Here is a 24,734-nt window from a genome sequence, read left to right on the forward strand (position 1 = left end):
GAGGTATAAAGAAAGATTACCATATGATCTAGTGAATTTATGGAATAAGTTTGTTGTTGAGCAAAAGAGAAAAAGCAGTGAGTACCACTGATTCATTTAGAAAATATTTATTAAATGCCTGATAGCATCAAGCAATGTACAACAAGGAGCATGGTAAAACCATGCCTGACCCTGTAGTCTGGCTGATTGGAGTACAGAGATAATTAGTGATCTTTGCAAATATCAGTGACTTTGGAAATATATGCTTCTATTAGTTATGGTAAAAGAAAAGAATTAACAAGATCTTTTTAAAAGTTTGAAGACCTTGAATTTCATCCAGGGTGATATTAAAAATGTTTAACAACTGGCAATGCTACCAACCAATCAAAATAGACAGAGGCTGGTCAGCCATACCAATGAATTCTGCCTGAACATTAGCCCCAGTGATATTAATTTAGGGATTTCCATTCATAATAAGTAGAATGAAAATGCAAATATAGTCATTTATTTACATATCTCTTTCTATTTTATTTCCTTTTTTTTTTATAAGTCTCTTTTTTAAGTTGTTGGTAACAAAGTTAGTTTAAAAACACAAATACAAGAAAAACTTAGCTAGATTTTAAATTTTGGTATTTTTCATTTTGCCATTTTTAATGAATTTATTTTATAAAATTTTATTATTATTTTGAATAGCTATTACCTTCACATGATTAAAAACATTTGAAGTGAAGTCACTCAGTCGTGTCCGACTCTTTGTGATCCCATGGACTGGAATCTACCAGGCTTCTCTGTCCATGGGATTTTCCAGACAAGAGTACTGGAGTGTATTGGCATTTCCTCCTCCAGGGGATCTTCCTGACCCAGGGATTGAACCCAGGTCTCCTGCTTTGCAGGCAGATGCTTTACCCTCTGAGCCAAAAACTCTTTGTGACCCAACGGACTGTAACCGGCCAGGCTCCTCTGTCCATGGGGTTTTCCAGGCAAGAATACTGGAATGGGTTGCCATTTCTTTCTCCAGGGGATATGTAAAGTCTTCCAGAAATACTGTGTACATGACTTTTTTTCTTCTTCTTTAGGTTAGTAAACATCCTTAGACTGGAGCTTGTAGACCAGCACAGAAAAGAAGTGGTGACTAAATCAGACAAACAAGAACAGTAAGATACAGAGCTTTATCTTCGTCCTAGTGGGATGGATTGAATGTCTGCTGCTGCTGCTGCTGCTAAGTCGCTTCAGTCGTGTCCGACTCTGTACGACCCCATAGACGGCAGCCCACCAGGCTCCCCGCTCCCTGGGATTCTCCAGGCAAGAACATTGGAATGGGTTGCCATTTCCTTCTCCAATGCATGAGAGTGAAAAGTGAAAGTAAAGTCGCTCAGTCGTGTCCGACTCTTCGCAACCCCATGGACTGCAGCCTACCAGGCTCCTCCGTCCATGGGATTTTCCAGGCAAGAATACTGGAGTGGGTTGCCACTTCCTACTCCAGGGGATCTTGCTGACCCAGAGGGCGAACCAGAGTTTCCTGATTGGCAGGCAGATTCTTTACCACTGAGCCACCAGGGAAGCCCTCATGAATGGGTTTAGTGTCCTTTGTTAAAGAGACTACAGAGTGACCTGTTATCCCTTTCGTCGTGTGAAGACACGTGGAGAGTCTCTGAGCAGAAAGAGGTTCCCAGCAGACACCGAGTCTGTTCTCACCTTGACCTTGGACTTTCCAGCCTCTAGAAGTACGAGAAATAAATTTTCTGCTGTTTATAAGCCCCCGCTGCCACCAGTGTTTTGTTATAGCACCTGGAATGGACTAAGACATACGGGAAAATGAATCTCAGTAACTCACAGGGTAGGATATTCTGTCTACTGCTATATTCTGGGGGCAAAGATGCTCCCTTCAAAGGAAACAAGGCTTTGACTGTAAAGATGGACTATTTCAAGTTCAGTATATACCTCTAGAGTTAAAGAAATCCAATAATAATTTTTAAAAAGGATCCTGATTTTTTTTTAATTAAGGTACAATTCATACACCACAGCACCCAGCATTTTAGTATATTCCAAGGCTGTAAAGCCATCACTACTGTCTAATTTCAGAATGCTTTCATTACCCCCCAAATAAATTCCATACCCATTACAGTCAGTGACTCCTCCCCTGCTCTCTGGCCCCTAGAAACCACTCATCTCTCTTCTGTCTGTATGGGTTTGTCTATTTTGAATATTTCATAGAAATGGAATCATATACTAGGTGGCTTCGGTGTCTGGTTTCTTTCACTCAGCACCCTATGTTCAAAGTTTATCTATGTTGGAGCATATATCAGTACTTCATTCTTTTTTCTTGCCCTTGCTTTTTAAAATTTAACCATTTTTAAGTGTACAGTTCAGTGGCATGAAGCACACTCACATTGTTGTGCAACATCCCCACCATCCGTCTGCAGAACTGTTTTTAAAACTCAAGCTGAAACTCTACCCATTAAATAACGTCCCTATTTCTCCGTAACCTCTATTTTACTTTCTTTCTCTGTGAATTTGCCTATTCTAAGAACTTCATTTCACGTAGCACAAGGTCTTCACAGTTCAGTCATGTGAGTAGATTGAAACAGAGCTGCCTTTCAGTTTAAGGCTGAACACTACTCCATTGTTTGCATAGACCCCATTTTGTTTATCCACTTCTCACCAAATGGACGTGTGGGTGTTTACATTTTGACGATTATGAACAATGCCACTATGAACATTAGTGTATACATTTTTGTATGACCATGTTTCCAGTTCTCTTGGGTGAAAGAGACTCTCAATGAGACTGTAGAGGAATTTGATGAGTAATACGCATTAGTCAGAGAAGGACAGAGTAAGTCCCCTCATACAAACATTTGAGTTTCTAACTTTCAAAGATGCGAATGTGTGTTCGCAGGTCCAGTCACATTAGTTCATGTGTCTGGTGTGCACGGTCACGTGTGTCCATCCTCTACAAGTGGCTGTGCTTCTGTGTACTCTACAGGACAGTAGGGCAGTTTTTAAATTTCAAGCCCAAGATATCTAGAAGCAAGCTTACAAATGGCAGGATGTAGCCAGTTGTGTTAGTTGGGTACCGAGGCTAACTTTGTTGGATTTACGATCAAAGTGGACCTACGAATTCACTTTTGGAACAGAACTCATTCATACATAGTGGAGTTGCTGTACTTTGTTCATGGACAATAGTCATTGAGACTGTGTTTCCTTTGAGGAAGTGTGAAAGTAACTTAGATATGGATATACAGATATATAGATTTATATACATTCCTTTGTTAATGTTCATTTTCATTATGGTTTATTCCAGGATACTAGATATAGCTCCCTGTGCTATACAGTAGGACCTTGTTGCTGAGCCGCTCTAAATGGAACAGCTTGCATCTACCAACCCCAAACTCCCGGTTCATCCTGCTCCCTCCTCTCCTCCCGCTTGGCAACCACAAGTCTGATCTCTACGTCTGTGAATCTGTTTCTGTTTCGAGGGTAGGTTCATTGGTGCCACAGTTTAGATTCCACATATAAGTGATATTCATATGGTGTTTGTCTTTCCGACATAGCATCAAGTATACTTTAAATAGTTACCCATTTTCCAGGCAGAGCTCTTCTTTCTTCAAATACCTAAAATTAAAAAAAAAAAAAAAAGATGGAATGATTTCATAGTTCGTGGTTCAAAATACCCATTAAAAAGACATCATTAGGACTTCCCTGATGGTCCAGTGGTTAAGCATCTGCCTGCCAATGCAGGGGACATGGGCTCAATCCTTGGTTCCAAAAGATTCCACATGCCTCGGTGCAACTAAGCACATGTGCTACAAGTACTGAAGCCTGCATGCCCTAGAGCCCCTGAGCCCCAACATGAGAAGCCATCATAATGAGAAGCCTGCTCACTGCAGCCAGAGAGTGGCCCCTGCTTGCCGAGACTAAAGAAAGCCCGTGCACAGCAATGAAAACCCAGCACAGTCAAAAATAAAATAAATAAATTTTTAAAAGACATCATTAAAGGATCAATCACTAAATATTGACAGTCTTTTCCATTTTATCAACTGAGTATAAAGAGACAGATTTTATACCTGATAGGGTAACTTTATTTATAACTTGGGCAAACTTTCTTTTTTCTCAGTTTCTACATGTGAGACAATTCATCTTAAAGAATAAATAACTTTTTAAAGGCAAGAAATAAGAAAAGAATGGAACTATAAAGTGAAATCATTTTTGGAATTTGAAAGGCAATGACAAAACTGACAAAGGAAAAATAAGAAAACAGACAACCTCCCTCCAAATATTTCAGCATTCCTAGTATTAGAACTTGTGCAATTTATGAATGAGCAGCTCTGTTTTTCTATTTCATGAGTTCACATGTCAGTGGGTGTGCATTCCATATATGTGTGCATGTGTGTGCCTCTGGGCTTATAGTTCAGTGTTTATCTGTATAGGTTTGTTGTTATATACCATTGAGGACCGGAATTATGTCTTATTCACCTTGATGTCTCCACTACAGAGTGCTGTGCGTGGCATATTACAGGTGCTCAAGCTTGCTGGAAGGAATGAATGAATATGCTGTGACAAATGAATGTCCTTTGGATGTGTCGCTACCATGTGAGTGTATTTACATATCAGTGGAGAGGTGTTTTCCTGAGCTCCAGTCATTTGTGTATCTATCTGGATGGGTGAGGAAGGGACTTCTAGAGTGAGAAGCTTTGGCAGAGGAGGGCGGCCTGGAGCCAGGAAGCAGGAGGCAGCAGGAAACAGGCGTGGCTGCCTCTCTCACGTCCACACTGCGCTCTCTGCCGGCTTCAAAACTGGGCTCCGTGTTTCCCCTTCCTCTTGGCACTTTCTAAACTCTCTCGCACTGTCAGAACATGCCTGTTTAGAAACTAGCTCAGGCCTATTTCTTCCCTTTTGAGGAGGAGGAGGAGCAGGAGCTGGTTTCATGCTTCCAACAGGTGTGTTTTCCTTCCTTATTTTAGAATCTCAAATTCTGCTTTCAAAGGGCAGGCAAAATGGAGACTGAAATAATTGATTCAACAACAACCTCAAGGCCTGTAAAATGCCATCTTTGCTACTAACCAGGGAATATCATATATCACAGATAGACACTTTTATACTTTAGAGAAGAAAAAGAATACCATTTTCTCCTCCCTCCTAACTAACTGCCCCCTGGGCTACTAGGACCCTCAAATAACAGTGACAGATACTCTCAGAATTTCTAGATGAGAACAGAAGAGGGGATTTCCCTGGTGGTCCAGTGGTTAAGACTCTGTGTTTCCGCTGCAGAAAGCAAGGGTTCAATCCCTGGTTGGGCAATTAAGGTCCCACAGGCCAATGGAGTGGTCAAAACAAGCAAACAAAGAAAAAGAAAAGAGAAGAGAGCCTATTAAAAAAAAAAAACCTATAGAATTTTTCAGAAGACTGAAAAATCAGGATTCAGGGCTTTCATGGTGGTGCAGGGGTTAAGAATCTGCCTGCCAATGCAGGACATACAGGTTCCATTCCTGGTCGGGGAAGATTCCACATGCCTTGGGGCAACTAAGCCAGTGATCCACAGCTATTGATCCCGCACGTCCTAGAGTCCACGGACTGCAACTAGAAAGTAGCCCCCACTCGCTGCAACCAGAGATAGCCCTCGTGCACCAACGAAGACTCAGTGCAGCCAAGAAAAAATAAAGAATAACAAAAAAACAAGAGAAAAATCAGGATTCACACATTTCCTGAACCCTTCTCTTGTGTCTAACAAAATCCTATCAAGCATCTAATTCCCCTCCCAAGTGTCGGGTACCAGCATTTTTCTGGCACCCACTGCTCTCACTCTTCCCAACTCCTCCTCCACTTGCAGCCCAAGCTCCACCTGGCCTTTCTAGGATTCGCTATTGCCCACCAGGTGATTCAGTTCATTTTCTCTTCCCAGGTAGATTACAGCTGCTGCTACTGCTGCTAAATCACTTCAGTCGTGTCCGACTCTGTGCGACCCCATAGACGGCAGCCCACCAGGCTCCCCCGTCCCTGGGATTTTCCAGGCAAGCACACTGGAGTGGGTTGCCATTTCCTTCTCCAATGCATGAAAGTGAAAAGGGAAAGTGAAGTCCTCAGTCATATCTGACTCTTTGCGACCCCATGGACTGCAGCCTACCAGGCTCCTCCATCCATGGGATTTTCCAGGCAGGAGGACTGAAGTGGGGTGCCATTGCCCTCTCCAAGATTACAGCTACTTTCCCTTATATGATCCACAGGTTCCAGGGGAAGCTGTCAACAAAACACCTGCTGACTGAACAACAACAAGAGATTCAGATGTCATAGAATTTTAGATTCCTAAAAGGAATCTTAGGATCTTTTTGTTCAATTTTTCTGTTTTAGAGAGGATAAGCAGAGGCCCAAAGGGTTACCTTTGTAGATTTTAAAGAAAAATCATTGGCTCCAGACTGTATGTTCAGCTGAATAAATATACTTGGTTCCTCACTAGAAAGCCATGTGGTGCAAGCGTGCTTAGTCATGTCCAAGTCTTGGAGACCCCATGGACTGTAGCCCGCCAGGCTCCTCTGTCCATGGGATTTCCCAGGCAAGAATACTGGACTATAGGGGAATCTTCCTGACCCAGGGATCACACCCACATCTCTTGCATGTCCTGCATTGACAGGCAGATTCTTTATCACTAACACCTAGGAAACCCTGTCTTTCTATTCTGATCCCCAACCTTGATCTTCCCTATTCTGACCTCAAGCCCTATATTCTCAATGAATTGCTGCCCATGGTTTGACCTGACAGTGGGGAAAAAACAAACAAACAATTAGGTCCCAGGATGACAACCTCCTTTCCAAAGGAGGTTGGGAGGACCATCGTGGTGTCCAATGACAACAGAAGGCATCAGAAAGAAAGGGGCACTGACTTGAAGGTGTATGGAGAGTCAGCAAGAAAGTGGAGGAGGAACTTCCCTGGTGGTCTAGTGGCTAAGACTCCAAACTCCCTATGTAGGGGGCCCGAGTTCCATCTCTGGTCAGGGAACTAGATTCCACATGCTGCAACTAAAAAGATTCCACACGCCGCATCTAGAGATCCTGCATGCCGTAATGAAGACCCAGTGCAGTCAAATAAATAAATAAAATTAATATTTAGATAAGTTAATAAATAAAGTCAGTCATTGATAATAAAGAGGGTAGGAGGTAGGGTCTTTAGAGGGTCAATGACCAAGTCTAAGCAGAGTCCAAGCAAATCCAGTTCTTTACCAAAAGACGATTAGAGTCAGGTAGGAACTGATAGGCAAGAGGGGCAGACAGAGAAACATTAGACAAACTCAGATCTGGTTCTGACTCTACCCTTGACAAGAAGTATAATTTGGAACAAATTATTTAACTGTCAGGTTCTCAGGAAGACTCAGAATCTTATAGTCTGGTTGGGAGCTAGTCTTCATTCTAAGGATTTGCAATCAGATTTTTTATCTTAAAAAGCTGGAAGAGGGTTGGAAGGATAAATTGGGAGTTTGGGATTAACATATACAAACTGCTATATATAAAATAAATAACCAACAAGGACCTACTTATAGTGCATACACTACTCAATACTGTGTAATCACCCATAAGGGAAAGAACATGAAAAAGAATAGATATATATATGCATAACAGTTACTTTGCTGTACACTTGAAACTGGTTGCTCAGAGGGTAAAGGGTCTGCCTGCAATGCAGGAGAGCTGGGTTCTATCCCTGGGTCTGGAATATCCCCCGGAGAAGGAAATGGCAACCCACTCCAGTACTGTTGCCTGGGAAATCCCATGGACAGAGAAGCCTGGTAGACTACAGTCCATGGGATCGCAAAGAGTTGGACACGACTGAGTGACTTCACGACTTCACTTTGAAACTAACACAACATTGTCAATCAGCCATACTTCAATTAAAATAAAAAAAGAGCCTGGAAACAGTATCACTTCAAGTGGAAAACATTAGAGAGAACCGTCTTTCCTTGCAGAATGCTGCAGTTTGTTTACATCACAGTTGACTCAGAGCCTGCTGTTAAGTCAAAATCCCATCGTTGTTATTTTAGTCTGTTGACACTGTGGTTGCATATTTCACCATGTGACATCATTACCATGGAGGCATAAGACATTTTGGCGCTCCTAAATTATGACCAATGGATGGTGGTTATGTGCTTTTTCTCAGAATATCCTTTTAACTACAGGTGTACTGTAGAGAAGGAAATGGCAACCCACTCCAGTGTTCTTGCCTGGAGAATCCCAGGGACGGGGGAGCCTGGTGGGCTGCCGTCTGTGGGGTCGCACAGAGTTGGACACGACTGAAGCAACTTAGCAGCAGCAGCAGCAGTACTGTACTTCATGTGTGAACCATACTTAAATAAAAAAGAAACGTTGATCACTTTCAATTAAAACACTAGATGGAAAAAAAAAACCTACACTAGACAGCAAAGAAATACATACTTATAAAACATTCCTCCTCTCAGAATTTTCACAAGGCCTGAATTATCTTGTAATCTGATGATGCTATAATTCTGGCATCTGCATTTGAATTCAATCTCTCTGCTTAAAGCCTCTTGTGAAGTTAAACTCCTATGAGATTTATTTTAGACTGAAACAGTTTCATATTTTTCACTGTACTACAGAATAGAAAAAAGGCAAAATTAAAACACCACCAGGGACTTCCCTAGTGGTACAGTGTTGAAGACTCTGCGCTTGCAATGCAGGGTGCATGGCTTCTACCCCTGGCCAGCAAACTGAAATCCCATCTGCTGTGCAGTGTGGGCCAAAATAAAAAAAGAGGACCGAAAAATCATGCTGATCATTGGCAAGGGTCCTGTTGCAGAAAAGCCCTTGAAGTCATCGTATGGCACACGGTCTTCCCAGCTGTAAACCTGGGCATCTATTTTTAACCCCTTTCACACAGTCTGAATGTTAGACCTGGAAGGGACCGTTGAGGTCATCTGATCCAAGTCACTCAATTTCCAAAGGCAGGTAGTAAAGATCAGAGGCATAAGAGACTCGCTGAAGTCAAGCAGGAGATTATTTAGTGCAGCTGATCTGGAACCTGTGTTTTTTCAATTCTCAGCATTATTGTTCTTTGCTCGCTTTTACTTATATTTGTTTTTTAAATTGTTAAATATCATTGCACTGTATACGGTAAAGAACAAAAACTCTCTCTTCTAACAGACTTCCCTCCCAGTCTTCCATGTCGTCCAACTTTTTAGGGGAAACCACTATTGATAGTTGGGCTTCTCTGGTGGCTCAACCGGTAAAGAACCCACGTGCCAATACAGGAGACATAAAGAGACGTGGGTTTAATCCCTGGGATGGGAAGATTCCCTGGAGGAGGGCATGGCAACCCACTCGAATATTCTTGCCTGGAAAATTCCATGGACAGAGGAGCCTGGAGGGCTACAGTCTGCGGAGTTGCAAAGAGTCGGACAAGACTGAGCACATGTGCACACACTATTAACAGTTTGCTGTATACACATGCACATTCCATGTCTGTGTCTAAGTACTGACACATTCATTCACATACATATGGGTATATACACGGGCCAAGACTTTTTGTATTTGTATTATATTTAATTTTTATTGAATTATAATTGACATATAATGTTAGTTTCAGGTGTACAACATAGTGATTTGACAGTTTTTTTATTTTAAATTTTTTTTTAATGAAGGATTTTGCTTTACAGAATTTTGTTGTTTTCTGTCAAACCTTAACATGAATCAGCCATAAGTATGCATATATGCTCTCCCTTTTGAACCTCTCTCCCCTCTCCCTCCCCACCCCACCCCTCTAGGTTGATACAGTGCCCCTGTTTGAGTTTCCTGAGCCATACAGCAAATTGCCGTTGCCTATCTATTTTACACAGGGCAGGCTAAGATTTTTGAAACTACTTTTACTCCAAACTAGAACCTAACTAAACCAAAATAAAAATGGGGGGGGGGGCGGATAACATGGGAGTTCTGAACAACAAAATAAATATCATTTCTAATAGAAATTGTTATTTCTCTTATCATTGCTCGTCTAGAAATTATGAAATTTTTAAACATTTTTATTTGACTGCACTGGGTCTTAGTTGTGCCATGTGGGTTCTTTAGCTGCAGCATGCAAACTGTTGCAGCATGTGGGATCTAGTTTCCTGAACACAGGTGGAACCCAGGCCCCCTGCATTGGGAGCACAGACTCTGAGCTACTGGGCCACCAGGGAATTCCCTAGAAATTCTCATAAAATTTGACAAAAGCTTTCAGGCTTCCCAGGTGGCGCCAGTGTTAAAGAACTCACCTGCTGGGACTTCCCTGGTGGTCCAGGGGCTAAGACTCCATGCTCCCAATGCAGGGGGCCTGGGTTTGAGTTCTGGTCAGGGAACTAGATCCCACATGCTGCAACTAAGGGTTCACATGCTTCAACAAAAATTGCAGCCAAATAAATTAAAAAAAGAAAACTCACCTGCTAATGCAGGTGATATAAAGGACACTGGGTTTGATCCGTGGGTCATGAAGATGCCTTGGAGGAGGTGATGGCAACCTACTCCAGTATTCTTGCCTGGAGAATCCCACAGAGAGGAGCCTGGTGGGCTATAGTCCATGGGGTCTCCAAGAGTCAGACACGACTCAGTGACTGACACACATGAAGGGTCCTCAGTGCTATGCATGGGGGGTAGGGTGGAATTTATGCTTGGGAGCAGTCTGTTACTGGTTTTGCTTCATAGGATTAGCTTGGTATTTTAGAAAGATCGTTCTGGGACCAGAATAGAGGATGGATTAGAGACAGCGAAACCAGTTGAGGGGTTACTGCAATGTGCCAGGGCACCCCCGAGTGTGTGAACTGAGAACGTGGAGCTGGATGCGCACAAGTCACAGGGGAAGAGGGGTCTGGATGCAGAGACACGGGAGGAGACGCACAGAGCCTGAGAGCCCGGAGGAGACGCACAGAGCCTGAGAGCCCGCTGGATATGGAGGGGAAGGGGAGCTGGCAGACACTCCGCCTTCTCATCTCCTGAATCTTTGAAAAATATTTATTAATTTATTTGGCTGCGCTGGTCTTAGTTGCAGCGCACAAGGTCTTCAGTTGCAGTATGTGGGACTGAATTCCCTGGCCAGTGATGGAACCCGGACCCCAGCCCTGGAAGCAGAGAGTCTTAGCCACTGGGCCACCAGGGAAGTCCCTAAGATCTTTCTTTCTAAGCAGGAACTCTGTATCTCTTGCCAACTCTGGCCATGTAATTGAGGCTCAATTAAAGTTTTCTTTCTTTTTGTTCTAAATTTATTTCAATTTTTTTCAATTAAAATTTTTGAAGAAATCCTTCATTTTTTTTTTTTTTTTGTATCGACTACACAATCCTAAGCAATTCCTGTTCATGTTTTGATCACCAAATCTTTAATGCTTTTTCCCTTTAAAGCATGATTTCAACCAATAAAATAGTTCTTATTGCTTACCCCGTCATTCAAAAGCTGAAGGTTTAGGGGTGTCCAGGTGCTTATCTTTGTCTGCATTTTGGGACCATCTGTGTTTTTAGGAGGTGCAAATGCCATCATCAAATAACTGGATATTCTTCTGTAAGAAAAACTACACCTGCGGAAGAAATGAATCATACAATCTTCAGAATACTAAAAAGACTAACACCATATAATCTTTTTTAGTACACTGGGACAGGGACTAGGGAGAGAGTAACATGTACTGAGAGCATTTTATATGTCAGGCACTTAATAGGTTTGCTCAATTAAAACCCATAACAATATGGTAAGGTGGTGGATTTTAGCTTATTTTACAGATGAAGAAAATGAGGCTCACTGAAGTTCCATGCTTTGCCCAGAGTTACACAGACAGTAGGTGGTGAAACAGGGAACCAGACCCAGGTCTGTTTAACTCAGTTTGATTTTCACTGGACCAAGGGGAAAAGATCAGAATCACTCGTAGCTAAGAACATACCATACGGGTCAGAAAGAAGTATTTATAGAATCACCGTGCAATCTGAACTACTCCATCTTTGTCCCTTGTGACCTCCTCCTTCCTCTGTTAACTTTCTGATATCTAGCTAACAAGGGCTCTAGCTTGCTACCATATTTAAGATGTAGAATAGTACAATGGACAAGGCCAAGAATTTACATATAGACAGATTTGGGTTTATTGGGGAAAATACACTGGTTTTAGATGCCCAGTACTGTCTATGTCTGCTTTCATTTTTGTGGTCTCCCGGCATGTGGGATCTCAGTTCCCCAACCGGAGATGGAACTCACATCCCTTGTATTGGAAACGCTGAGTCTTAACCATGACAGCTGTTGTTCAGTCACTAAGTTGTGTCTAACTCTTCGAAACTCCATGGACTGAAGTACACCAGGCTTCCCTGTCCTTCACTATCTCCTAGAGTTTGCTCAGACTCATGTCCATTGAGTTGGTGATGTCATCCAACCATCTCAACCTCTGTTGCCTCCCTTCTCCTCCTGCCTTCAATCTTTCCCAGCATCAGGGTCTTTTTTAAGGAGTTGGCTCTTCGCATCAGGTGGCCAAAGTTTTAGAGCTTCAGCTACAGCATCAGTCCTTCCAGTGAATATTCAGGACTGATTTCCTTTAGGATTGACTTGGACAGGTACACACTGCTATATTTAAAATGGATAACCAACAGGGACCCACGATATAGCACAGGGAACTGTGCTCAGTGGCAGCCTGGGTGGGAGGGGAGTCTGGGGGAGAAGGGATACATGTATATGTATGGGTGAGACCCTTCATTGTTCATGTGAAACTACTACAACACTCTTAATTGGTTATACTCCAATACAAAATAAAAAGTAAAAAAAATAATAAATAGCTTCACCACAGACTTTCTTAGAACTTCCTGTTATTTACAGAGTTCTTCAAAGCCTGTCCTGGAAGGGGGCACAACAAAATATTTCAAGGTAAAAAATATTTCAAGCAGATTGATGGCATTTTCAGTATATATCCTCAGTGTTTCTGTTTGTTTGTGCCTTCTTCCTCTCTGAAGGTCTGTTTCATATCCAAAGCAGTGGTGCTGAGTTGGGGACTGCACAGGATTTGCCTGCCTGACCCAGGGCTCCAAAAATTACAGCAGCAAATATAAGATGGTTAAAAAAATATTTATTTTTATTTATTTATCTGGCTGAGCCAGGTCTTCTTTAGGGCATGTGGGATCTAGTTCCCTGACCACGGGTAGAACCCAGGTCCCCTGGACCACCAGGGAATTCACCTGGACAATTTTTTGATCCACACGCCACAACTAAGACCTGGCACAGCCAAATAAATAAATAAATAAAAATAAATAAATATTTTTTAAATTAAAAAACCATAAGTTTTTGACTTAGAGAGGATTCCCCCAAATGCTAGATCTGAAATTTTGTGACTCTCACTTGACATGTAATATTCCCACTCAGGTTTAAATTAGAGCTGAAGATAAAGCCAATGTTTTAAAACCTCAGGGTTTTAAACCATAGATAATATCTTCCTGCAGTTGCCTGCTGATACCACTCCACTGGAATAAGGAGAAATTAAGGAAGTTCAGATGAGCCCTCACATTCTTAGCTCCTAACAGCTAAGTTGCAAAGGTGTAAGAAATGATTTCATTACAGTGTTATTAATTGTCTGCTATAAAAATACACATGAGCAGGCAAATATAGAAAGCACGGTCACTGAGTCTACATCTGCTCAGTTAAAAATCACATATTTCCTTTTTTATTGCTATTTATTCATGTTTGATGTTTCTTCTATTTAAACTGATTGAAGTTGTGTGTGTGTGTGAGTGAGAGTGTTTAATTTTTATTTATCTGTTTAGGCCAAGCCACTTGGCTTGCAGAATCTTAGTCCCCAACCAGGGATTGACCCTGGCCCTCTGCAATGAAAATACAGAGTCCTAACCACTGGACCGCCAGAGAATTCCTTAAACCAATTGTTTGTAATGTTTTATTTTACTTTTTTCAGGGCCATAAAACTCTTTGAGGATATGATGAAAACTATGAATCTTCTCCCTAGAAAAATGCATATTAACCTTACATCTTGCTTATACCAGGTTAAAACTTCTGTTGTAAGCTGAGAAACTCTCTTTTCCCAGTTTGAGTAGAAAACAATCGGACTGATTCTAAGCATGACTTCTGATTAGGACAAAGTAGTTTTTCCAGGGCCTCCCGAAGGTTTTGCTTTTTTTTTTTTTCTTTCTGGTTCTTCAGAGCTAGAAATTATTTGAATTAGGCTTTTTTCAAATCAACTTAAATAAAGTTTGGTTTTCAGGAGGTGGGCCTGGCTGAGACACAGAGCCCTCTTGGTAACAGTCTCACTGAAGCAGGCAAGTGAAGGCATCCTGCCCTGGTTTCTGTCATCATCCTTTTACAGTTTTCTCCTCCGTCCATTCTAGAAGACGGGCAGTGTGCATATCTGCATGCCCACACTGGTTCACAGCATAGACCACTCAGACTCTTTCATACAACATACAAAAAAATACAAGACAAAGCAAGTTGCCTTCCCTCTTTCTACATACAAAGCTTGCTGTTGTTTTTTCATGACCTCTTTCCCCCTTAATGGCTGTCCTAGCATGTTCCCCTTTAATTTTTCCTTGGAAAAGGGGAAGAAAAAGGGCTTATGGCCCTTACCCCAATGTGTGCTTCTAGTGCCATGTTTGAAGGCAAGGATAGGTCCTCTGGTAAAGTTCCAGTGGTTACACACCTCCAATCCCATCTTCAAAGCCATTCTCCACACTGTCCCCATTGCACAACTTCACTAAAGACCTATGAGGTCTGTATTAGAGGCATACAGACAGTCTGGACTATAATGGAGGTTACAGTCTACTACAAGAGGGCATTGTTTAACAAATAAAAATGTATATGTTTAAGGTGATGCTTTAATATATGTACACATTGTGGAAGGCTTACCACAATCAAACTATGTAACATATCCATCACCTGCCATAGTCACTGTGTGTGTGTGCATGTGTGCGTGTGTGTGCATGTGTGAGCTTCTGTGTGTGTGATTACCCTTGAGATCTACTCTTCTAGCAAATTTCAAGTATATAATATATTAATATTCACTGTAGTCGCCATGATCCCTGAGCAGGAAGATCCCCTGAAGAAGTAGATGGCAACCCACTCCAGTATTCTTGCCTGGAGAATGCCATGGACAGAGGAACCTGGTGGGCTACAGTCCATGGGGTTGTAGGAGTGGGACACAATTTAGCGACTTAACTACCACCACCATCGCCACATAGTCACTATGCAGGACATAATTTTATACCTGAAGGTTTGTACCCTTTGATCAATATCTCCACGTTTCCCTACTCCCCAGCTTTGGCTAACCACTACTCTATTCCGGGAAGTAGTTTTTAAAAGGTCTGTTAGTCATTTTTCAGCTCAGAAACCTTCAGAGACTCGATAATGGCTACAGAATCCTTAGCACGCTAATCTAGGTACACCATGCATTTACCTTTTTTGGTTCGTCCTCCTGTCTCTCCCTTCATGCACTATCTGTACAGACACACTGAACTTCAGATCAGAGAATGTGGTGCAAAATCAGTGCTTCTTTGCTAATGTGGTTTTCCGAATGTGCTCACTTGAATCCTAAGCTCAGTAGTACACAGTAGGTGCTCAATAAAAACTTGCCTAAACCAGCTGAATGAATGAGCACAATAGTGGAGGTGAGGTGGTTTAAGGATTGAAGCTGGTGGCAAAGAAGGTAAAACTCAACATTAGGAACTGAGCATTGGGGTTAGACTCAGGATAATCGTTTTCTTATTTGGCGTTTGCAGAGCAGAACACGGTTGAGTTTCTCCACTAACACACAGCTCACCCATTGTACACTGCAGTATCATCAGAGAAGGAAATAGAGCTTACCAGGAAATGATCAGGAAATAGGGTACGGTTCGATTTAAATATGAATTCATCTTATACTCAACTAGGTGGAAACAAAGAGAAACTATAAGACAATGCAAAGAGCTAGTGCTTCGATAAGCACAGAAATAATTATTTGTTGGCTGTTAATTTCATACATAGGATACATCTGGTAATCTAACTGCTGCTGCTGCTAAGTCGCTTCAGTCGTGTCCGACTCTGTGCGACCCCACGGACGGCAGCCCACCAGGCTCCCCCGTCGCTGGGATTCTCCAGGCAAGCACACTGGAGTGGGTTGCCATTTCCTTCTCCAATGCATGAAAGTGAAAAGTGAAAGTGAAGTCGCTCAGTCGTGTCCGACTCTTAGCGACCCCACGGACTGCAGCCCACCAGGCTCCTCCATCCATGGGATTTTCCAGGCAAGGATACTGGAGCGTGTTGCCATTGCCTTCTCCAATTTAACTGCTAACACAGAGCAAAACGTAATTCCCGGGGTCACTGCCAAGGCTCGTGAGAAGCCCAGGAGGACCTGAGAGAAGCGCTCTCAAAAGAATCTCCGTCTTTTTCATGCTGTGATCACTGCTCTCACCTCTTGAAGTCTTTGTCTTCAAGTGTTTCTCCTCAAGCCTCTAGCGCTGGTGTTGCCTTCGCTCCAGTTTGTGTGACTCCGTCCAGCCCCCACCCCTTCCAGTAGTCCAGTCACTACCTATAGGTCTTTTCGCTGGCATCCGGGGTCTCTTAGGCAACAATGTGTGGCCTCTTGATTGGCCGGGAGATCCTACAGGGCTGGCTCCAAAATTGGGCCCAAGGACAAAATGGAAAAGTGTGAGCGCCCAGAGGGTGGGAAAGGCTGCCATCTCTCAATATAATGCTAGGACGAAGATGCTGAAACAAACAGCATTAAGTTAAATGCCCTCATTCAAGCCATAAGTATGTTCCAAATCAGGCCAAGCTACTGAGCATGCCCAGTTACATCGTTCTGGTCACTCCAGGGTTCTGAAACGTAAACTCGGTTTCTCCGGGTTTTTAGACTGGCCAACAGGTAAAAGAAGGTTGCAGGAAAAACAGTTCTGGAGAGGTTCAATGAAAGAATAGCACCTGCACACAGGAAGTGGAAGAACGTGGGAAAATTGCCCAACACACAAACTCAGCAATGCCTCAACATGAATTGCAGTGTATTGAATTAAGGAATTCAGGCCGACTAACAGATACACCGGGAGAAGTCAATGGCACCCCACTCCAGTACTCTTGCCTGGAAAATCCCATGGATGGAGGAGCCTGGTAGGCTGCAGTCCATGGGGTCGCGAAGAGTCGGACACGACTGAGTGACTTCACTTTCACTTTCATGCCTTGGAGAAGGAAATGGCAACCCACTCCAGTGTGCTTGCCTGGAGAATCCCAGGGATGGGGGATCCTGGTGGGCTTCCGTCTACGGGGTCGCACAGAGTCGGACACGACTGAAGCGACTTAGCAGCAGCAGCAGCAGTTAGATTACCAGATGTATCATATGTATGAAATTAACAGCCAACAAATAATTATTTCTGGGCTTATCAAAGCACTAGCTCTTTGCATTGACACGATTGAAGTGACTTAGCAGCAGCACCAACAGATACACCAGGGAACCAGTAGATGGCATGCCTGAGTAAGGATGACTCCAAACTGGGGAAATGTTAGGATCTGGTCTAATTTAGTTAATTAAATTTATGAAGCATCTACCATGTAATGAGAGGCAGAGTGAGAATGCAAGAATATAAAAAGAAATCTAATGAGGAGGATTTGAAAAGGCAATGTAGAAATATCTACTGTGATAGAACTATAAACTAATGCTGGAGAAAAACAACGTTTTAGAAGGGACATCTGGGAAGTGTACAACAGTTCTTATGGGCAGCAGCTAACCAAATTAAAAGAAAAGACGTTTCTCATTATCTCATGTTTCCTAAAATAAATAAATTTACCTTTTCCAAGGTAAATAAATGTAAACCCTATGTTTATATTGTTTCATTGTTTTGAAGTAGGCAGCATTTGTGTATCTCCCATTTACAAAGAAAATGAAAAGTAAAGCTCATAGAGGTCGCTGCTTTCTTTAGAGTTAACAAAGGATCAGTGAGTGTCCAAACTGAAATGAGATCTTATGTTGTCTGAATTCCAGCCCAGTGGTTTTAAGTATGGTTGTATGTTTTATGATCAGGTTGTACCTATAATGAATAAACAAAGACTTTTGCAAGGGTGGAGGCCTGGGGGAGGTAAGTAGATGCAATACTAAGTTACCATGTATTACCAGTTAACATGGATGGTGTCAAAACGGGTTCACCCAGAAAAAGACCAGTTTTGGCTGGATGGCATCACCGACTCTGTGGACATGAGTTTGAGTGTACTCCGGGAGTTGGTGATGGACAGGGAGGCCTGGCGTGCTGTGATTCATGGGGTGGCGGAGAGTCGGACACGACTGAGCGACTGAACTGAACTGAACAACTCCCTAGGACTGTGAAGAAAGCTGATCGCTGAAGAATTGATGCTTTTGAACTGTGGTGCTGGAGAAGACTCTTGAGAGTCCCTTGGACTGCAAGGAGATCCGACCAGTCCATTCTAAAGGAGATCAATCCTGGGTGTTCATTGGAAGGACTGATGCTAAAGCTGAAACTCCAATACTTTGGCCACCTCATGTGAAAAGACTGAAAAAGTCTTTTCCACTGGCTGGAAAAGACCCTGATGCTGGGAAGGATTGGGGGCGGGAGAAGGGGACGACAGAGAATGAGATGTCTGGATGGACATGAGTTTGAGTGAACTCCAGGAGTTGGTGATGGACAGGGAGGCCTGGCGTGCTGTGATTCATGGGGTTGCAAGGGGTCGGACACGACTGAGCCCCTGAACTGAACTGAACTGAACTGAAGCTCAGTATTTATTATCATTTAGGGAGCACCTTTAAAAAAAGATTGTTTCACTAGTGGCTCAAACAGGAAAGAATCTGACTGCAGTGCAGGAGACCTGGGTTCCATCCCTGGGTCGGTCGGGACGATTCCCTGGAGAAGGGAATGGCGATCCACTCCAGTAGTCTTGCCTGGAGAAGGCCATGGACAGAGGAGCCTGGTGGGCTACAGTCCATTGGATCGCAAAGAGTCGGACACGACAGAGGGACTAACACTTCCACTTTTCTTTGTATAAAATGCTGCTGCTGCTGCTAAGTCGCTTCAGTCGTGTCCCACTCTATGCAACCCCAGGGACGGCAGCCCGCCAGGCTCCCCCATCCCTGGCATTCTCCAGGCAAGAACACTGGAGTGGGTTGCCATTTCCTTCTCCAGTGCATGAACGTGGAAAGGGAAAGTAAAGTCGCTCAGTCCTGTCTGACTCTTCGCAACACCATGTACTGCAGCCTACAGGGCTCCTCCGGCCATGGGATTTTCCAGGCGAGAGTACTGGAGTGGGTTGCCACTGCCTTCTCTGATTTGACGGCTACCCAGAAGCTCCAAATGCGAGCGCGCAGCCGAGCGAGCGCAGCGCGCCTGCGCCGTACGTGCGCGCGCATGCTCCCCGCCCCCGCCCGCCCCCGCGCCCTGGCCGTGGCGAAAGCCCGCCGGCGCTCCTCGCTGATGCCGCTTACCTGAGGGACCCGCGGCCGCCGCCGGCCGCCGCCGCAGCCTCCCGGGAGCCCGGCCCCGAGGTGTGAGGTGAGCCCCGGGTCGTGCAGGCCCCTTCCCGTCCGGCGCAGCGGGAAAAGGAGTGGGGAGTGGGGACTGAGGAGGTGCCGCCGCGGCTGCCCGCTCCTCGGTCTGCCCCTGTGCCCAGGAGGCACCAGCAGCCGCGGCCCCTCCTCCTCAGGGAGCGTTATTCGCGTCGCCGCCGAAACAGAAGCCGTGGGCGCCGCGCTGTGGAGGGGTGTGTCGGGGCTTTCTCGGGGTGGGCGGCGGGCCGGCGCGGCGCGGGGGAGCCCGAGTTTGGGGCTGGGCGGCGCGGCGGGCCGAGGCCCGCGGACGGGGTTGACCCTCTGGGTCCCGAGCCCGCGCCGAGCAGCCTGTTGGAGGGCGGCCCGCGCTCCCTCCGCGCCGCGCTCCCTGCGCCAGCCCTGGGGCTCGAGCGGTCGGCGCCGCGGGGGCGTGTGGCGCTCCCGGGCCGCTGGGGGCTGTGCGGGGAGGCCGCGGCCGCTGGCGGGAGGACAGTGCGCCGAGGGCTGGGCGCGGGCCCGCGGGGGGCGTCGGGGCTTCCCGGGGCCCGGGCGGCGTCGCAGCATCTGGACTGCCTCCCGTTTCTAGTCCTGAAAGTTGTCCCCTCTCCTCCCTCCCGTCAGTTTTGCAAAGTCTGCATATTCCTCCTCGAGCCTTCCCCCTCTGCCCCCTTGGACGCTCCGTGTGTTTGCCCTGGGGTAGGGCGGAGAGATTCATCCATAGCCTCTGAGACTTAGCAGCAGCAGCAGCAGCAGCAAACATGTCAAGGCATTGTAGCATCTTCCTAGAGGCCTTTATCAGAGTTAGGTGCCTTCCTCAATAAGAGAAAAAGGGGTGTTTTTTCTTTCGCTCTTAAAAGAACAAAAGCATATGCCACTAATTTAGGCAGAGGAGTCAACTTGAAGTTGCAGCATATCTAGGAAGGAGGACAAAAGGTCTGGGTTTTGGCCCAGAATAAATGAAATTTTGAATTTTGGTTCCCTTCTGAATGTAGGCAGACAGAACAGCAGAGCAGCTCAGCAGCTATAGAAATAAATGACTGCTGTATAAGGTTGGTCAAACAAGATCTTATTTTGTAGAAGTAGTTTGGAGAGACCTGTAATGTTTGTTTACGGGAATTGGGTTACTTGGCAAAGCCAATATCGCAGGAGCAAGGAAACAGACTTGACAAGGGGGATGTTACCTCCCTCTTGAGCCTTCTTTTAGCCTTTGGTGATGTGCTGACAGTCAAAGGGATAGAGGAATCCGTAGTTCTGTTATTAAGAACCATTTACTCCTCAAGATAATGCTTTCCATCCGTACTTTTTTTTTTTTTTTCCCATCCGTACTTTTAAGCAAATCAATGCCATCTTTTTCCTCCAGAAGAAGAAGGAAAAGAACAGAAAAGTGTTTGTTTGAAGTACCAAGATAGGAAAGTGATGTAAAAGCTTGAGTGGCCTGGCTTCCAAAGATAGAGCTGAAAATAAAAGATAATCGAGATGCAATTCTTCTTATAGTGTTGCGTTTTCTTTAGTGAAATAACAGGTTCTTCCTCTCCCCCCCTCCCCCCAAATGCTTTGAAACTGTCAGGAAAGTAAGGTAATTAGTAAAGCCTACCGTCCTACCTTCTCTTTCCTCCTCCTCCGTTATTTATTTTTTTCTCGTCCACTGACATTCCCTGCCTGTACGTCTCTCCAGAATCTACCAGTGCCCTATTAATAGAAGAAGAAAGGACTGTAGGTTCTTTCATCCCTTTTTCATCTTAGGTACTGTGTTCCTCTGAACTTTGTTTTGTGCTTTGAACATGGAGGTGGATTTTTGTAGAGAGATCCCCAGCCATGATTGAGATATTTGAAGTAGGGAGCCTTGCGGGGAAGATAAACAGTAAAGTGCACGTTCGTTCTTTGTATAGCACAGTGCTGTGAGAGCGTCATCATTGGGCAGAGAGAGGGGCTTTTAAATTCCCTGTAAGTCCTCTGTTGCCCACTTCACAGGCAAAGGATCTCTCTCTCCAACTTAAGTTTCGTATGTGTTAGTAAACCTATGAGATTTCATACTGAAAACGTACTCTGAGCTTGTTAGTTTGTTGATGTTAGACTGCTGTTGACTTTATTTTCTTCAGGAGACTTGTGATAGGAAACAGTTCTTACTGCATCTTTCCCTTCTTTCACAGGGACGAGCAGTGTTGGCCTCAAGTGTTTTTTAACCCCTAAATCTCTAGAATTAGAGACGTTTAAAGCTGCAGTTGGCCACAAAAAGAGCAGTAGTGCAAATGAAAAGCAAGACTTTGAAATATGTATGAGAGGAATTGTTCAGTATAGATTTGTGAGAAGGGTCACAGCGTCTTGAGGAAAGAAGTGAAGGTTTTTAATAGTGGCATTTCCAGAAGTTAGGAATGAATGTTTGAAGAGCAACAACTAACTCTTCTTTGACTAGAAAACACTTTCAACTGACTGTTGCATCAGAAATGATGAATCTATCTTTGAGTTACAATCTTTGAGTTATGCTGAGAACTAGCAACAGTTTTGGTGGATCCAAGGAATGCACTGTGAATGAAGTTTAAGAAAAAACAACTAGGCTAGTAGGCCTAAAAAAATCTTGGTCCCCGAAGTTTATCTCATTAAACTAATTTTATAGTCAAAACATGCAACCATGCTAAAGTGGGGGGAAAATCAGGAGCTTGATATTAGAGCATTTTCTGAACACATTTTAATGAAAAAGGGAAACCAGGATGGAATTTCAACCAGATTTTTTTTTTTTTTTTTTAATTTTAAAGTCCAGATTCTGGCCATCTTTCAACTTTCCAGTTTTGCTTTTCGTTTTAAAAGATCTTCTGCTTCTGCTTTCTCTAGTCTTAAAAGTAATGTATACTTTGTAAGATGGACTGGATTTTGATGCCTACTGTTCATTTTAATCTTGAACTTGAATGTTTTCCCTGTATTTTTTTAAGCCCCATCACTCAGCACACTGGAAGATTAGATTATCTTTTGTAATCAGTAGATGACTAGATGGACTTTAAAAATTAGATAAAGTAGCAAAGTGATACCTTGAGATTAGTAAGAATCTAGGCCCTAAGAATTAAATATGGAGCTATATAAACTTTAGCAACCAGAGAACAGTATCCTGAGAGTGAATTTATTTAAAAAAAATAAGATATGGAAAACAAAAGGCCAAAACCCACATGAGTTTTAGGAAAAGGAATCGAGCACTTTGAGCAGTGATATGTTCTCAGTGTGTACTTTGCTGTTTATGTTCCTTGAGAGAAGCAGCTTCAGAGGTAATGATTGCTAATCCTTATAATGCAGTCTTGGAAAACTCTGAAAGAAGACAAAAGAATATCCTCCTGTTCCCATTGTAGCCAGTGTGTTTGAGGCAACCTTTAATTTCTGAATTGGAAACGCAAGATGTTACGTACATTTATAGTGTGTCAAGATAAGTAAATCTAAGCTGAGAAAGAGGAAAGGAATCACTTTCTGTACAGGAAGTGTGAATTGGAATAGAATTGCTAACATCTTTTGTTGCAGGGCCTTGCTGCAACAAGGGCCCACTTGCTGCAAGCCCCCAGGGCCCACTTTTGTCATTGTCTCTTCTGGGATTCAGCCTGCTTTCTTTCCTCTTCACAGTTGCCATCTCCTGCTTTTCCCAGCTGAGTTCTTTGGGTCTGGCTTTGTAGCCAGCCTCTGAAGACAGTTCCAAGACTGCATCCCCTTTATTGCTGTTCTTCAGGACAAATACTCACCTTATTTTAGGGGCTTTTACTTTTTATCTTCACAAGAGAACTGGTAAATTGGGGAATATCAGATTCCTGATGTTACACATTGATAAAAATTAAAGTGTAGGGTTAAGTGTATCTAGTCCTTTTTGTTTTCTGATGAAATAATCATCAGGTCACTTAATCTGAAATTAGTTTTCCCACATATCTTGTATTGTTCTGTAAAGAAGTGAATGTCTCTTTTCTCAGGGTTAGGGCATGGAAAACTGTTTCCAGACCCCTCATTTTCTACTGGTCCTTGGCGCCTGAGACTGTTCCCTCCAGTGAATCCAGCAATTCCCTTATTCAGCTGAGATTCTGCAGATTTCTGTAGTCAAAGATATAATATCAAAAAGAATGCAAAAAATCTTTTAACCTTTATGTAATCAGTTGCTGTATTTTGTCAGTGTTTCTTGGTTTCCTCAATCTTCTGTGTCCTGCTGTCTGAAACTTACAGCTTCTTCAAGGATGGTTCTCTTAGGAAAAAGGATTGTTGCTATCCATACTCACGTGATCCTGATTAGAAGCATTTGTTTCATTATATTATTGAAAAACAATTTAGAATATATATCAACTTTTTTTTTTAAACTGTGCATAATATTTGGTTCAGCTGAGAGGTGATCTGATTTTTTTTCAGTATTGAAAATCAATTTTTGACCCATTCTGAGTTTATCATCATTTTTTTTTTTTTTTTTGCTTTTCTTGCTGCCTGTAGTAGGGCAGTTTTGTGTCCCTTGGCTTGTTACTTAAGCAACAGTCAGTAAACATTGATTCAAGCAGTAGTATTGTCACCACACATTTACAGATTTAGCAGACTTAATTTTCCCATACACAAATAACATGTGACAGATTTAAAAATAACATTTCAGCATTTATAATACTTTACTCCTTTTTTGTTTTGTTTTTGTGTTTTGACCACGCTGTGCAGCTTGTGGCACCTTAATTCTCTGACCAGGGATCAGGGATCAAACTCGAGCCCCCTGAAGTAGAAGTGTGGAGTCCTGGGAAGTCCCTATAATATTGTATTTTTAAACAATTCAGGTAGTTTTATTCTGTTTCATGTATGTATCTTTTTGACAAAAGTGGGAGACTATATGCTGCTTTGTAAACCATTTAAAATTTTATTTTTCACTTACTGTATTGCTCCTGTCTTTTCAAGTCAGCATATACAGATCCTGCTCATCATTTTTAGTGAGTGTGTTATGTGTTGGTTGTGCTGTAGTTTAACCAATTCCTTATTGGTAGACTTTCAGATTGTCTCTGGGTTTTTATTTTATAAACAGTGTTGTACTAACATTTCAGTTATACATCATGTGTACTTGTGTTTACTTGCTTAGAATAAATTGTAGAATAGGTCTGCTGAATCAGAGTGTATACATTTTAAGAGCTTTTGATGTCCATAGCTATTTTTTTGAAATACCAACTAGTTTACTTTTCCTCCAGTAGTATTTGAAAATGGAGAATTTCCTGGCGGTCTAGTGGTTAGACACTTCACTGCCTTGGTCCGGGTTCAGTCCTTGTTTGGGGAACTAAGACTCTGCAAGCCGTGAAGGACAGCCAAAAGAAAAAGAAAAATG

At 43.3% G+C, this 24,734-nt stretch overlaps 1 long non-coding RNA gene across 1 annotated transcript; it reads right to left on the reverse strand.

Moving 5' to 3' along the window:
* Positions 1 to 31: 31 nt before the first annotated feature.
* LOC129560672 (uncharacterized) lies at positions 32 to 16,964 on the reverse strand. The gene is made up of 5 exons (XR_016035265.1): positions 16,358 to 16,964; positions 11,380 to 11,515; positions 3,556 to 3,591; positions 1,675 to 1,777; positions 32 to 1,111 (listed from the first exon to the last, which is right to left on the reverse strand). It is a non-coding gene; the product is annotated as an uncharacterized LOC129560672 (long non-coding RNA).
* Between the last annotated feature and the right edge of the window lie 7,770 nt (positions 16,965 to 24,734).

This window comes from Moschus berezovskii, chromosome 18 (genome assembly GCF_049115385.1).
Source record: "Moschus berezovskii isolate FMDL1 chromosome 18, NW_MosBer_1.0, whole genome shotgun sequence".
In the NCBI taxonomy this organism is placed as follows: Eukaryota; Metazoa; Chordata; class Mammalia; order Artiodactyla; family Moschidae; genus Moschus; species Moschus berezovskii.